At 38.8% G+C, this 17,150-nt stretch overlaps 1 non-coding gene across 1 annotated transcript; it reads left to right on the top strand.

The window, feature by feature from the left end:
- The first annotated feature begins 5,822 nt into the window (after positions 1–5,822).
- On the top strand, positions 5,823–5,954 carry LOC132238946 (small nucleolar RNA SNORA66). Its single transcript, XR_009453914.1, has one exon. It is a non-coding gene; the product is annotated as a small nucleolar RNA SNORA66 (small nucleolar RNA).
- The last annotated feature ends 11,196 nt before the right edge of the window (positions 5,955–17,150 follow it).

A 17,150-nucleotide genomic window follows, 5' to 3' on the forward strand; every position in this document is an offset into this window, starting at 1 on the left:
CACTAGGAGGCTGAACTGCACTTATCTATAATAATTAAAGTGTAATATGCTAATTAGACCAGACATGTGAACAACCTTCCAGACATCATTCCAGATGTCCTTCCGGACTAAGCAGCCACAGCGGGGGCTGAGGCAGAAGCGGTTAGGGGCGATCAGGCAGGCAGACGAGTGGTTAGGGGCAATCAAGCAGGCAGGCAGAGTGGTTAGGGGTGATCAGGCAGGCAGGCAGAGGGGTTAGGGGCGATCAGGCAGGCAGGTAAGTGAGTGATTAGGAGCCAGCAGTCCCGGATTGTTAGAGGGATGTCCGACTGCTGGTTTAGACCAGATCCCACATGGATCCCTGCAGGATCGAGCCTAAACCGGCAGTCTGACATCCCCTGAGGGGGTCCCGGATTGCAAGAGGGTGCAGGTGGGCTGAGGGATCCCCCAACCTTGTGCACGAATTTTGTGCACCAGGCTTCTAGTATACCATAAGAGCAGAAAACAATTTTATAAATCCATACTAAATTTCTTAAAAGTTTCAAGGGTGACAGAGGTTTAGTAGGACAAAAAGAGCAAAAGCATTAGCAGAATAACAAATACATGCTGTTTTGAAAATAAAGTAAGATAGCATTTTACATGATGCACAAAGCAATGGATATGATAATAACATAAGTCAAAGTTGACTGTGATCCAGGCATATATAACATCTTAAGATTCTTCATTGATGGATGGAAAAGTATTTTCCTTGAGCTGTGACACCAGGAATTCTACTGTAAAATTGCTTTTAATACATATACTCTCTTCTATGAGATAATCAATTCTCGAAATTCTTACGTGTTTCATTGAGCTAAGGTAGATAAATCCACTGCATTTGTGCTAAAATGTTAATTATGGTTTTTCTTTATGGCTCCTGGGGGATTATACTTGAAATCATCCATGAAAAATCCCATCCTGATAGATGGGATGACAAAACTTATGCAACTAAGATAAAATCCTTATTGCCCATCTTAGACTTAAGAGCTTCATTAAGAAACTTGGGTGGGGATGAGACATGGGTAGAAGTCGTATCAGGGTCCTGTTAAAGATTCCCAAAAGCTTAGGACCACACCCTCACTCTTCAGAGTTGATTCTGACTTCAATTTCTCCACTATTGTAGCTACCATTAAACAAACAAACAAAAAACCCAGCCCTAGCCGATCTGGCTCTGGATAGAGTGTCAACCCATGCACTAAAGGGTCCCAGGTTTGATTCTGGTCACGGACATTTACCTCAGTTGCAGGCTTAATCTCTAGCCCTAGTCAGGTTATGCGGGTGGCATCCAATTGATGTGTCTCTCTCACATCAATGTTCCTCTCTCTGTTTCTTCCCCTCCCTTTTATTCTCTATAAAAAAAAAAAAATTACAAAAATAAATAAATAAATAAAATAAATCAATGGAAACTTATCCTCGTGTGAAGATTAACAACAACAACAAAAATACTTAAATATATTTAAAAAAACACATTAAGAAAACCTTGGCAATTGGAAAATGAGAAACAATAAACCCCTTTATTTTCTATCTACGTTTTAAAGCATCTATGTAGCAAGACTGTGTAGGCTCTTATGTTCCTCCCTGCATCTGAGGGTGGCAAGAAGATATCAGTATAATGTTACACCCTCAGAGCAGTATCACTGAAGTGGGGACAACTAGGAGTAATGGCCAGTGGTGAATTTAATGCACAAAGATTTCTTTATACTAAAAATCTGTTTTAGTAAAATTACTTCACTTTTCAATATTTGATTTTATGTAATGCAACTAACATAAATGATAGCAAATCTCCCCAGATTGAATATAATTATGAAGGGCTAGAGGGTAGAGGAATTAGGACTATTTTACCATAAAATTAGTATCTTAAATGCTAAAATATAAATAAGGGTAACTATTAGCAACCATGCCTTAAATTTCAAGGATATTTTTGCTCCATCAGTAATAGGATTTGTCATCTTAAGTATAATAACACGGTGTTACCAATGTACTAAAGGGAATTAAAAATTATCCTTAGAGATCTCAGGATCATGATAGGTAGATGATAAATACAAATGGAAATACATATTTTTATACATATATAATATATATTTTATGTTTTATTGGATGATATTTGACAATTTATAACAAAAAAGAGAAAGAGTCTGTGTTTGAAACTAAAAATATGTAAATACTAGAGGCCCAGTGCACGACATTCATGCACTTGGGGGGGGGGGGTGGTCCCCTCAGCCCGGTCTGTGCCCTTTAAAAGTCCAGGAGCCCTCAGGGGATGCCCGACTGACAGCTTAGGCAGGAGTGGGCCTAAACCATCAGTCAGACATTCTTAGCGCTGCTGCAGAGGTGGGAGAGGCTCCTGCTACTGCTGCTGCGCTTGCCAGCCATGAGCCCAGCTTGTGGCTGAGTGGTGCTCCCCCTGTGGGAGCGCACTGACCACCAGGGGGCAGCTCCTGCATTGAGCATCTGCCCCCTGGTGGTCAGTTCATGTCATAGCGACTGGTCGTTCTGCCATTTGATCAATTTGCATATTGCCCTTTTATTATATAGGATGACAGATAGGTAGCTATAGATATAGATATCTAGATATAATAAGCTTGGGGATTTCATGTTAAATGCTTATTAAATTTCAAAATGTAATTAAAATATAAAAATTATTAACTTTAAAAGTATATGTTTCTCTTTAATGAATTTAGCAGTCAAATTTACTAGACATCCTATCTAATAAAAGAGAAACATGGTAATTAGCGTACGTCCGCTATCCTTCCCATTGGCTAATCAGGGCGATATGCAAATTAACTGCCAGCCAAGATGGCAGCCAGCAGGCAGGCAGCTTGAAACTAACATGAGGCTTGCTTGCTTCAGTGACGGAGGAAACCAACGTTCCCCGCCTGCCTTGCCGGCCTCTGAGTTTGCAGTTTGAAACATAGTTACAAATATAGAAGCTAAACAAAACCCCAGAAACCTGCTTTCAGCCAGCCGGGATCTGGAGTTGATACAGTGTTTCGATTATAGAACCTAAACAAACCAGATACCTGCTTTCAGCATCAGAGGCCTCAGAGCTGGAGTCAGAGCAAAAGCTGGCCCAGAATAAAAAAGAAAAAAGAAAAAAAGGAGCAGTTGGGAGCTTCAGTCACCCGCCAGCCTGAAAACAGCCCTCAGCCCCTCACCCAGACTGGTCAGGCGACCAAGTGGGGACCCCCACCCTGAAGGGTGTGTGACCAGCTGCAAACAGCCATCATCCCCTCATCCAGGCTGGCCAGGCACCCCAGTGGGGACCCCCACCCTGATCCAGGACACCCTTCAGGGCAAACCAGCTGGTCCCCACCCATGCACCAGGCCTCTATCCTATATAGTAAAAGGGTAATATGCCTCCCAGCACCAGGATCAGCGGAGCCACGAGGCCTCCTGGCACCGGGATCAGCGTGACAGGGGGCAGCGCCCAAACCCCCTGATCACCCTGCGGCTCTGTGTGTGACAGGGGGTGGGGCCACAACCTCCCTATCCACCCTGCTCTGTTCGTGACAGGGGAAGGCACCCCAACCCTCTGATCAGCCCTGCTCTGTGCCTGATAGGGGGGAGCTCCCCAACCCCCTGATCGGCCCTGCTCTGTGTGTGACAGGGTGCAGTGCCCCAACCCCTCCCCCCCCCCCACGGGCCCTGCTCTGTGTGTGATGGGGTAGAGCCATAACCTCCCCATCGGCCCTGCCCTGAGTGTGAGAGTGGCAGCGCCCCAACCCCCTGATCGGCCCTGCTCTGTGGGTGATAGAGGGTGGCGCCCCAACCCTCTGATCTGCCCTGCTCTGTGCTTGACAGGGGGCGGTGCCTCAACTCCCCTATCTGCCCTACACTGTGAGTGACAGGGGGGAGCTCCACAACCCCCTGATTGACCCTGCTCTGTGCATGACAGGGTACGGAGCCCCAACCCCCCTGATGGGCCCTGCTCTGTGCGTGACAGGGTATGGTGCCGCAACCTCCCCATCAACCCTGCCTTGAGTGTGACAGGGGGAGGTGCCCCAAACCCCCAATCAACCCTACCCTGAGCATGACTGAGGGTGGCATCACAACCTCCCAATCCGCCCTGCTCTGTGCATGACAAGGGGCGGCGCCCCAACTCCCTAATTGACCCTGCTCTGAGCCCAACCAGGGGCTGCACCTAGGGATTGGGCCTGCCCTCTGCCACCCAGGAGCAGGTAAGCCAGCAGGTCGTTATCTCCCGAGGGGTCCCAGACTGTGAGAGGGCACAGGCCGGGCTGAGGGACCCCTCCCTCCCCTCCGAGTGCACAAATTTTTGTGCACTAGGCCTCTAGTTAAATAATAAGAGACAGAAATTATATGTATATAACAATTTTTTTCTGAATTTATTGAAGTTAAAGGAGATATCAGTGAAATGAAACCCTTTTAGAGAATTTTGAAACTGAGCTGTTAGCTTTTCCATAAACTCAAGGTAAAACAGACCCTCCTCTTCATCAATGATCGAAAGCCACCACCTTCAAAAAACTTAGATCTTAGTGCTGTTAAAAGCTTGTGCTTGACAATTAAAACCCAACTGAAATGAAACTCACCCATTCGATAAGACAGTATGAATGTCCATAGGACAGGATAATTTGGATGCAAACCCTGATAGAATGAGTTGTAGCCAATACTTCATATGCCTGGCCCCTTTGCTGTTTCTCACTTTCGATGTGTCAGCTATAGCTGGCCCAGAGAGTTACCAGTGATTCTGACCCATGTGCTCACAGCATCTCACAGCATTATGTCTTAGGTTTTCTGCCCAAGAGCTTCTTGGAAGCTGTAGAAGGCCATTAGCCTACTGCAGGTCTGCCCCCTAGAAATAGCCCTAGGGCAGCCCACCCTTAACCAAAGGAAAAAGTTCCTGGCCTCTCCCATTGCAGGCAGACAATTCTTGAAAGCTTCTCTGGAGAATTCAATAATTTTGCCCACAGCAGTGACCCTGATTGCACACTCTTGTGTAGGCTTCCTCCCTTCCTCAAATCTATGTATGTATAAAAGCCTAATATGCAAAGTGTCCCCTCGGGAGTTTGAACAAACTGAAAGTTCAATCTCTCACTGTGACGTGCACTGACCACCAGGGGGCGGGACGGAAAGAAGGGAGGCCGTGGCTGGCAGCCAGCAGCCGCTAGGGAACCTACCTGTGCACAAATTTTGTGCACTGGGCCTCTAGTTATTTAATAATTGAATGTAAACTGTAGCTATCTGAAGATTTTTCTGACACTTTTAAAGAATGAATTAGAAATAAATAAGAGTTTCCTATAGTGCTCATTACCTCTTATTATTGGAGGCTACCAATGTATCTGCCAAAGGTACTAATAATTGAATATTTTTGGCCACAGTGACATAGATAAATCCACAACAAAAACATTGTTAAATTCAGTGTTTTGTGTTCCTTCAGCAATTTTTACCAGGCCATAAAGAAAGATATGGCAAATGATAAACCAATCCAATTTGATAGAAATTAAATGGGAGAAAAAAATAATTGTATAGTTATAGTATTCAAAATGTAGCTTATATATTATATTGTATATACATTTATATAACATGCACTACAGAATAAATGATAATAAAATAGGGTTAAGTATTAATTATAGTTATAAATATAGAATAAAATGTAATCATACCTCTCTCAGAATAGAGAGGTTTAAATGTTATTTTAAATTTGCTTTATTCTCTTTGCAAATATTTAATATGATAGAAGTGTGTATAATATCTCTTGGTTAATTGTGATATCCAAAATAAAAATACAAGTATTCAGCTGGCTGTTTGTATTAGGACAATTTAAAATGAACATATTTTTAAAAACTGTGCAAACTTGATCACTAACTCTGCATGATGTTGCAGAAGTGAAGGGAACAGGTTTGCTAAAATAATTGTGGTGATAGAAATGTATCAGCCTCAGAAGCTACTGAGGTGGTTCATTCTACCCTTGTATGGTATAAAAAATCCAAATAACAGACAAACAAAAAACAACAACTATCAGACACATATACATATGCATGCTTTCTGAAAGAGGGAGACAGAGAAAGAGAGAGAAAGGGATTTCTCTGTCCCTAATCACTTTGAATGAAAATGATCAGAGTTTTCTATGGCTTTATGTCATTTGCGTAAACATTTTTAAAGGATGTACTAGTTATCTTGTAGAATCGAATTATGAAAACATTTCAAGTCAAGTTTAATCACATTACTATGTTTTGACATTATTTTCAGATTCTTCACGATTTTATTCCTCTTTAGATATATGAAGTAAAAAAATATGAAATGACCTTAAAAATTGTTTATAGCCACATGAAGCAGAGGAAATCACAGAACTGAAAGTCCCTCCTATCGTCCAAGCCCCTTAACATACCTCGTAAAACAGCATGATGTGATCTATCACATATATTAGTCTTCTAATGAACTCTGCAACTCAAGTTCATTTATTATTTATTTTTTATGAAATGCTAATGCATATGTTGAGGAAAATAATCTACATTTGACATTAGAAAAACAATAATGGAACTTTTAAAAAGGTAATGAAGTTAACCTCTATTTGATTTTAAATTGCCCTTACACTCTTTCCAGGATGACGACGCAAAACTGACTCAGCCAGAGCAGGCATGGTGGACCCGGGAGCCAGAACTTCGGGCAGTCATGGGATTCTTGTTTGGCTGGAAACCCTACCACAGAGCAGCCATGGCAAGAATTAAGAGAACATCAAAACCTCAAGCAAGCTACACTCCTGTGGGTTTGAGGAGAAACAAGACACTTAAACATTCCCGATATGGTTTCCTTGGAAACATCTATGACAACAGCTCTGTAACACTATGGGTTTCTGTTTTCTTAACCCTTCAGGGCATCAACTGAATGAAAACTTCCTTGAGGAAATATTTCAACTAACTAGGTGGACTGGAATAAATTAAACTCAGTGATGTGTGGCCTTCTGACCCCTTCTCATAGCCCAAGATGTGGGGGTAAAGGGGAAGGGGAGAGAAAGCAGGGGAGAGCCAGCCATATACAAATTCCACCTTGACTTTCTTGAGAGTTTACTTCATAAAACAGTTGCATTGGCATTATTTAGAGGTGACTTTTCTTGTGGAAAAATAACAAATACACCAACTAAAATAAAAGTTAAGTAATCTTTGGAAGTCCCCATCAAATACAATTAGTGAAGGGGAAAGTCCTAAAGCCAAAGATTATTATAAAACTACATTTTCTAAAATGACAGAAAACAGCTAACTGCCCGTAAATCATGTGTATCCAAAATAAAAGAAGAGTTTAATAACATTGTATTGGGCCTATTTTATCTAACTTATAACTCAGAGAAAATAATTCAGAACAATCAGCTCATTTGATTAGCTGAGAAAATTATGCAGTTAGTAAAGGCTGGGATGGGAACTGTGGGGATATTACAGTCATTAAAACTTTTGAAGTGCATAATCAGAAACACAGCTATTAAAAGGCTTAATTATTTGACATGTACTAAGTAAAATAAAAATTACAATAACTAATAATGATAGTAATAACTATAAGAATAACAATTAGACAAAGATGAAGATGTAAAAGAAACAGAATAATGCCTTCTAATTTAAAATATTCAAAAGTACCAGTAATATAACATCTGTGAAAATTTCTCTCAATTACAATTATTCCTTAAAATGTAATCTGATCTATAAACACAGATTATGCTTTTCTTAAATTATTAGCATTCAGGAATGCTGGAGTAAATTAATAAGCATACCACTCAAATGTGCTATTTTACATTCCTTTATCCAAGACCAGTAGTCTTTAGCAATCAGTGGATAATTAATTTATTTAAATATATGTTCAATTAATAAATTAAATTAAAAAACCCTTCTCAATCTATATTGAATAGCTGATATTTGACAATTAAAAATCAAAGAATTCTATTAAATAAAATATTATGTAAGGAAGTTTGGAAATAACTGGGCTCAAATTATTTGAGTTTAAAATACTTATATATAATTATTTAAGGGTTCTTACAAGCTCCCAATAATTGTGTTTCTATCAATTTGACTACTACAAATGTTATTAACCATAATAATTAATATTTCTCAATAACAGTATATTACTCTACATCTCTATGCAAAGAGAAACTTACATGATCAGTGAAACTTTTTTTCATATTATTAAAAATATTTAAATGCTAAATGATCTATGTTATCATAATACATAAATATTATATTTTAACCATAGACTCAAAAAAATTGGAATATGTGAATACTCCATCATATAAATCATAACCCCCAGTTTCCTGTTTTATACCTTTAGGCCTAGTCAAACCTGTGACCACAGGAATGTGACTTTTGTTCAGACATAAAAGATGGCAGGGAATTCCTCTTCTGCATTACCTTTTTGGACATGCAGACCTCACTACCTCATCTATTATTCTTATTAATGTCATGTTCAGGCTGCTGAATTAGCAAGAATGCTGTCTCCAGGACAGGTGGGCAAGAGGGGAACATGTTTAGAGAGAGAAGATGTTACTAGAAATCTCTTGGTTAATGAAGTGCAACTAATTTATCCCTTATTTGATGCATGCACCAGTAACAAATTTATCAACTCCTTTGCAAGGAAAACGGATAAATCATACAGTTTCTGACCACTTCTTGTCATTTCAGTCAGAGAAGAGATCATGGTTTCCATTTAACACCTGTTTCCTACCATATAAACCTCCAGTTCTTCCTGGTATATCTGCCTTTTCCCACCTACCTGACATGGGAATTAAGATATGAGGACAGAATAAACAAGTAAGGCATAAACATCAAATTGAATTTTGTGCCCACTTATGACGTTGTGCAATTTCATGGCAGTTTACTCAATGAAATCCCACTGCATGAAGGAGAGAGATTTCTAGGCAATTGTTGAAGCATTACACTCTATTGGCCAAAAAATAATTTGAAGGGGAAAGAATAAGTAGGAATTAATAATGAGCAAAAGTAATATAGCAATGCTTTCCATGAAAATCATGTTGTTCAGGAAGGTCACAGAATATACTTCTAGAAATCATGCCAATAACTGTGTTACAGTTGGCTAAGATAAATGTAGATTAGATAAGTCACAATTTCTTCTTCTGGATCTGCCAAGGAGATGTATTCCCTATGAAACTTCAGAATATGTGACAAGATCTTCAAATATTGGAAATATGATGTTTTATCCAAATGACAATCAGCGTGCCAAAGTCCAACAAAAGAGGAATGAGATGGGAAAATACCAGTATAGCAAAAAGAGTAAGACTGATAACTTTACTAGTAAGTAGATCTGACTCATCCACAAGCAAGAAACCCTCCACAAATTATAGCTCTCTTGAGAAACCATTCTATTTGTGCCTGCTTGTTTTTGATATTGTTGTTATATATTTTTAAAAATCATATTCCTTCTTTGTCACCACCCATGCACACAATGCACCCTCTCGCAATCTGGAACCTCTGGCTCTAATTGCTCGCCTGCCTGCCTGATTGCCCCTCACCACTTTGCCTGCCTGCCTGATCACCCCTAACCACTCACTAGGGGATGGGTCCAGCCTGGGCAAGGGGCTGTGGTCATTCTGGTCTCTGGTCATTCTGGTTGTTCTGCCATTTTGGTCGCTGGGCTTTTATTATATAGGATTGTTGTCAGTAAGCCCAAACTCCTACACCTACACACACAGTCTTTGTCTCAGAATTCCAACATGAAGGTTCACATAGAGACCACCATGTTGTATATTAGTTCATAAGGAAATCTAAAACACATAGAGAAGAAATGATATATGATGGTGAAAAAGTATGATAGAGAGTGGACTGGCCTCAGGCAGAGCTCAGTAGGCAATAATGGTAATAATCAATGGATAAGCATATTATTGTTTGCAAGAGAAGTTAAAGCATGTATCAACAATCCTAAACCTAGGGCCTTAAGAATGGGGAAAAGCAGTGAGTAAAGTGAGTGGAAAAGAGACAGCATCAGACATGCAACAACATGTCTGATAGAAACAACAACAACAAAGAACTAAAATGCAATTCCTACAAGAGAGAACACAAAATAAAGAAGAAAGAAAAAAGTGAACAGAGCTAAATGTGTAAACTACTGTTAGATAAAAGAATAGAACTCACTGAGCAGTCTAACAGTTTCAGGTTTCAAATATTCTTAGTATTCATTATGTAATTCTCCCACTCACAGGGCCCTTTCCAGAAAGAAGGTAATTACTTATGTCTTAATTGTATGAATACGGCCAGAAGCATGAGCACTTATCTCTGGTCTCTATGCATTGCAGGTCTTTCTGTTCCCAATCACCCAGAATCAACTTCTAAAATGATAGTTCTGATTATGTTCCTTTTCTGTTGAAAATCCTCCATCATCCACTACTGCCAAATAAGCTCCTGCCCCTATTCCTGGAATTCAGAGTTCTCTGGGATCTGACCTACAACTCTTTCCAACATTTATATTCCCTCCTAATTCTACTTTCCACACTTTCTACTCTAGCCAAGTTCAACTGCCAATCATGCCTCTGCATACATTTCTGCAAGTTCCTCAGGCTTCACCGCTCTTCCATATTATTCCCTATTTGGTGTCAGGTATCATTTATGGAATGTTTCAAATGGCACTTCTTCCATGAAGAAAAGTTCAACTAATTCCTGGCTTCCTCTAATTCTCACAGCATTTCACATGCATCATATCAATTTTCCCTCTTCCTTCTCTGTATTAATTTTTTGTGTATATAGATGGATGGATGGTTGGGTAAATGCATACACTCAATGATATGTGTACAGCTATGCTAAATGAGAGGTAGAGATTATCTAAGATGTGAGAAGGCATTAGAAGTGTTTCAAATCAGAGAAATCTGTTCAAATTCAGGTTCTCAAGTTTTCTAACTGTAACCTTGAGTAAAATTTACTTAACCTCTTTCAACTTATTTTCATCTTATTTGCTGAGGAAAAAAGAGGAGGAGGAGATGAAGAAAGTCAAGAAAAAGAACAAAATGATAAAGGATGATAAAATATTTAGCATAATTCTTGGGAAAGAAAATAAATTCAATTAATATTAGTTATTAACAATATCAATATTTATCAATTAACATTAATATGATTGTTAGAAGAAAACCCTTTCACAGATGCAGTTTTACACACCCCATGATACCAAACATATACAAGGCACTCAACTCATATTAGCTGAATAAGGATATATCTATTTCATGTTTTATTTATGAGAAGTCAATAAGGCAATGCCTAGGACTAAATGGATTTTGGGTAATACAATATAAATGGAACTTGAAAATGAAAGGGGTATTCTTAAAAGAAGGATGTGGTAAAGAAGGCAGCAGAGTGAATAGTACAGAGAGCGGTAACAGAAGTGAATAATTATAGAAAAACTATACACAATGCAATATCCATAAAATAAAATTGATAAATTAGAGCAGGTGTTTGTAATGTTTAGTTCATGAATGGGTCTCAGGGGCCTGGAAACCTCCTGAAATTTCATGCAGTGTTTGTAAATGATACCGAAGCTATAGCTTTCATCAAATTCTCAGTGGGATTTGTGACTCAAAAAAGAAAACAAACAAAAAAAACACAACAACACACACACACTTTTTAAAGAAATGAGCACATCAGAAAGGTCATTAGAGATCACACGGAATAAAATAAGACGTCTGCTTAATGTGGGGGTGCTGTTGGGACGTTGAACATAAATTGTCATTGCTAATACGAAGCTCCTAAATGGAAAACAAAGGGAATTATGGTCTTAGGGATGAAAAACATCTGCCTTTTACCTCTTTTGGGAGAGCAAAAATTATTAATTTTTTATGTGTGGAAAGTTGTCAGGAGATGAGTTAGCCAGAAAGGTGAAGCTCATTGGAAGCAAATTAAGGGGGGGGGGGGAAGAACAAAAGTGAAAATGTGTCATGGATGTGAGGAAATAAATACACTTGATAGAACACAGAGAATAGAAAGAGCTTAAGTGGTGATGGTAAAATTGTTTTACATAGAAAGCAACCAAACAAAAAACCATAAACACCTTGTTCGGATAAAATAAGACATTGGCTCTTAAAAGTATGATACAGTAAATACCCATAAAGCATTATTTCTTTTACATATTAGCTTAAAATACATTTCACTGGAAGAGATTTGTGAATATATGTAGTCAGTTTAAATAAGTGACATTACCTTAACTACTATTTCATGTTAATAATTGTTTACTAAAACTATAAAAATTATAACTCCTAGAAAATAACTTGCATCGGGCCCTTAGTATTCTTTAGAATATCAAAGCCTCAAAGTCACTGTGGACCTATACAATATTAGTGATATTGACTTATACTGTTCATTTTCCAAGAAACGAGTCTACCTCACTCAGGAACCAATTGCAACATAAAACCTTCCAATTGATCTCAATACTTAACAATCACATATTTTCTCTGTGCACATTAAAAAAAAATGTATGGCATTTCAGTCATTTTTATCTTTTAAATATTATGTTCCATTAATGTAATTCAAGAATATATAAACTTACAAGATCCAAATTCAGTCTCAGTTTATATATTGCATTTAGAGTCTGAATCAAAGAGATTCAATAAAATCACATGAAAAAGCTGTCCATCATTATTTTTTTTGAAACACTGATTATATTGCTATATGTTAAGATTTGAGTGCAAGTCACCATGACTCTTAAGTGTGCAGAAAAGGGAAGAGACATATAGTTCATGTAGATTAAGGAAGTCTGTCAATTAAACAACATCTTTGCACATACATAGTAGTTTAAAATAATATGACAATGCATACACTTTATTTTTACTATAAAAGACAATTATAAAGCACTGGGAAAAATCTAAAACCCTGGAGACTTCTTTGCTAATGTAATATTGGATTCCTGAAATCAAGAGGGGAGTCCATTGGGAATCACAGCTGCCAAAAGACTTAGCCTCTGGAAAATCAACTTATACCAGGAATTACAGTTTCAGCTGAATGGAAGTAGTCAAGCTCTGAGCCCAGAACCGGCTACATAACTAGGATCTACTGTAAAATGAAAGTGCTGTGCCCCTTGTTCAAAAGTATTAAGAATTTTTAAGTGGTAAGAACAGAATGTAAACCAAGCCCAATATAGACCCTGTGTGATGTCCATGAGGTGGGTCCTGCTAAGGACCTACTTTATAAGCCCAGTCAGAGTTCTCTAGAATCAGACACCATGATGCTGTACATGGTTCTTTGGTTGTTCATGGAAAGTTCACATTTTAATTATAATAGGACTTAAGCACCATATTAATATATTAATAAAAGACTTAATAACTGAGTTATAATCTTTTAATTTTCTGTGTGCTATGGAAGAATCAAGCATCCACATACATACCTTTGTGTAATCATGAAGGTGACAAAATCATATGGGAACTTTCACATGTTCTTGGAGGTGATCTGTGACCTTTCCCATTCTAATCTTTCTACCTTTAGACAACAGTCATCTAATTAAAATGCCAGGTCAATGCTAAAGGCAGTACTTAGGAAGAGGGCGCTCTGCAAAACTTGTAACTCCAAGATGATAGAAAACGTAAAATCTAAGACATGAAAATTTTATAGAACTCCAGAAGGAATATAGAAACCAGATGAAGATTTAAGAAACATTTTAAAAACATATAAGTAATAAGCAGCCCAACCGGCATGCCTCAGTGGTTGAGCATCTACCTATGAACCAGGAGGTCGTGGTTCGATTTCCAGTCAGGGCACATGCCCAGATTTTGGGCTCGATCCCCAGAGAGGTTGTGCAGGAGGCAGCCAATCAATGATTCTCTCTCATCATTGATGTTTCTCTCTTTCTCCCTCTCCTTTCCTCTCTGACATCAATAAATATATATAAAAATAATGATCAAATCTGAAGATCAAACAAGCATTTGCTTTAGCTGTGAAGAGTTAAAAAAAAAAGTGACTGTCTTCCATTGCTTTAAAGGTCTTCTTTTGTAAGGGTGCCTGTGTTAAGTTTTAACAGACAAGTGCTCTCATCGCAAATTAAGATTTCACAGGCTTAGGTTCATGGACACACATGCACCCACATGCATATATTTTAACCTATGTGGCCACAATCAAGGTGGTCACCATCTGTTGCAGTGTATATTTGTTGGAAGGTGAAAATTTTAGTTATAAATAAAATTTTGGAAGACCACATCTGCAATCACAAGAGTAATCATGACAATGACAAAATTCACCTGAATTAGAATGAATTCAAATAACCCCTGAAATATTTTTAAATTTAAGATATGAGTTCCTTTCATCCAAATAAACCATTTGTATTACAGAGAATTATCTAATGTGTATTTGGCTGACTCTCCAGGAATGCCTGGTCCTGAAGAATGAGATAAGAAGAACATGATCGAGGACATGAGAACCATGGCAAGAGTGCACTACTTTTTTAGGATGCTTCCTTTTGTTCCCAAGTTTGGAACCAATTGAAAAATGAAAATAGGTTTTAAGCACAGGAAAAGCACAATGTCAGTAATCACGCTGATTTGAGATCATGGCTTTAGACGAGTCTGCTATTTTTTTTTTAATTCCACATCAATTAGGAGCAGAAATGCTGGACAGCCTAAGGCTTCCTTCACAGTAGCCAAGCTGATCCCAGGAGGGATGGAGAAGGAAAATGCCCTGCAGAGAGGCTATCATTCCTCCAGTCCTGGGCAAGTGTGAAACACAAATAGGCTGGAGGCGCTTCCCCTGTACTTTCATATTCCTTCCCTTTTATGGCAACATGGAGCATGGAGAGCAGATCTTTCCCTCTACATCAGTGTTTGAAGTTTTTCGAGGAGGAAATTTGAGCTACAGTAGTTAAGAACATGGACTTCGAGCTCTGTTGCTTCAGTTTAAATCTTGACTTCCCACCATCTAGGAGAGCACATTGTGAGTTCTTTAAAATGGGGCTCATCAAATCTCTCTCAGAGGCTTGTTATAAAGACTAAATTAGTAAAAAAATGTAAAGCACTTAAAATGGTATGAAGTGCTTAATATAGGTTCATTATAATGCAATTATTTTATTCAAATGCTAAGCTGAATTTCTTTGTATCTGTGTATTCCAGCTTTGAATCATCTTTAAAACATTTTTAAAATGCCAGTAAACCATCACATTTTTATTATTTTAGAATACCTAAAACATCATTCCCTGGCTTCTTTGACCTTATTTTCACCTAAGCATATGGAAGGATACCGATCTGATAGATAGTGCGCTATGCTTGTGGGTACAGAGTTTTCTTTCTGCTATTGTGCTTGCCGAGATTTGCATTTGCAGACCTCTGGCTGGGTGATGAATTGTGAGTAAAACTGAAAATTAAAACCATATAAAACAATGCAAATTTTAAAGTCAGATAATAGTATCCAACTTCTTTGTTTACACACTTATTTAACTGCTCACAGAACCTTAAATAATTTTCCCACTGGGACAGAACTTTCCCTGAATTTATGTTTAATCCTCAATGCAGACATGTCAGATGGCCTATGCATTATACACAGTGCAGGGGAAACCAGCAGATTTTCTTGCTTTGAGAGGAAAATATCAAGACAATGTTTAAGGGCTTGTGCTTGAGTCTGAACTGTGACAGATTGGATAAACTTTGGCAATACTCTTAAACTGTTGTTTATTAGAGTTCTTGGTATTTGTAAGAGGTAGGTTTCCAAAATCCCATACCCCTCCCACCCTAACTCACATACACATTCATGCACACAGATGTACACACACACTTGAACACACAGACACACACATTCATACACACTATGATTGTAGCAACAAAAAGACAAAAGACTGGTAAATTTTCAAGAGGATGATGTATAATGGACATCCAAAAGGAAAAGAACATCAAGAGCCAAATCAAGTATATTAGAAAAGCTGATTTTTAAAAAATTTCTTTTTTGATTAAGGTATTACATATGTGTCCTTATCCCCCCATTGCTCCCCACCCCCCCCCACTCATGCCCTCACGCCCCTGGTGTCTGTGTCCATTGGTTAGGCTTATATGCATGCATTCAAGTCCTTTGGTTGATCTCTCCCCCTCACCCCCACCCTCCCCTACCTCCCGAGGTTTGACTGTCTGATCGATGCTTCTCTGTCTCTGGATCAGAAAAGCTGAAATTCATACCCATGGAGATCATGAACAATCTCCAAGGGCCAGTGGCAAAACAAAGCTTTATATTGAAGTGGTTAAGAGGAAGGACTTAGGAAACAGAATGCCTGGGTTCAAACCCTACTTTTGTTACTTACCAGCCTGTGTGACATTTGTGAAACTTAACCTCTCTGTGCTACAGTATGCTCATCTGTACAAAGGAAATACTAATAGTACCTACATCTGTATAATGTGATCATAATAGGATCTTTTTTAGATAATTGCTAACCTTTAAAAGAGTGAAAAATAAAAGTATCTGCCTCATAGGGTTGCTGTGAAGAGTAAAAGAGTTTATACATAAAAAGCAGTTAGGCTCTAGCTGGTTTGGCTCAATGGATAGAGTGTTGGCCTGCGGACTGAAGAGTCCCGAGTTCGATTCTGGTCAAGGGCACATGCCTGGGTTGCGGGCTTGATCCCCAGTGGGGGGCGTGCAGGTGGTAGCCGATCAATGATTCTCTCTCATCATTGATGTTTCTCTCTCTCCCTCTCCCTTCCTCTCTAAAATCAATAAAAATGTATTTTAAAAAAGCAGTTAGGAGACTGGCATAGTATGAGCACCAAGTAAATAGTCACTCTGATTGTTATTATTATTCAAGACAAAAAAATGAGATTGGCATGGGAGCAGTTCATACGCGAGGCAAGCCTGGGGGAACCAGGCCACTGATATGGGAACAGAGGGGACTTTGCACTCACCGTTATGGACTGTTGAGTGCCTGGCATGTGCCTGGGTCATGCTGTCAAAAAGTGCCATCAGCAAGGTGGACGGAATGATTTTGTTTTGCTGTTCTAAACGTCCAAAGCATAACTCCTGGGGAGATTTGGCCTATAATTGACTCAATGCTGAACCAGATGACTTAAGGTGAGCAGGGCTGAATGCCTTTGGTTGAGTCTGTCTTAATATAAAGACCTATTTGTTTGCTCCAATAATAACGTTTTCATTTAAACCGAGCCCTCTGAACTCCCACAGACCAAAGTCATCTGTGTGCTACGGTTATATTCAGCAATCAATAGTTCAGTTATGCCACTGCCT

Source organism: Myotis daubentonii, chromosome 7 (assembly GCF_963259705.1).
Source record: "Myotis daubentonii chromosome 7, mMyoDau2.1, whole genome shotgun sequence".
Classification (NCBI taxonomy): domain Eukaryota; kingdom Metazoa; phylum Chordata; class Mammalia; order Chiroptera; family Vespertilionidae; genus Myotis; species Myotis daubentonii.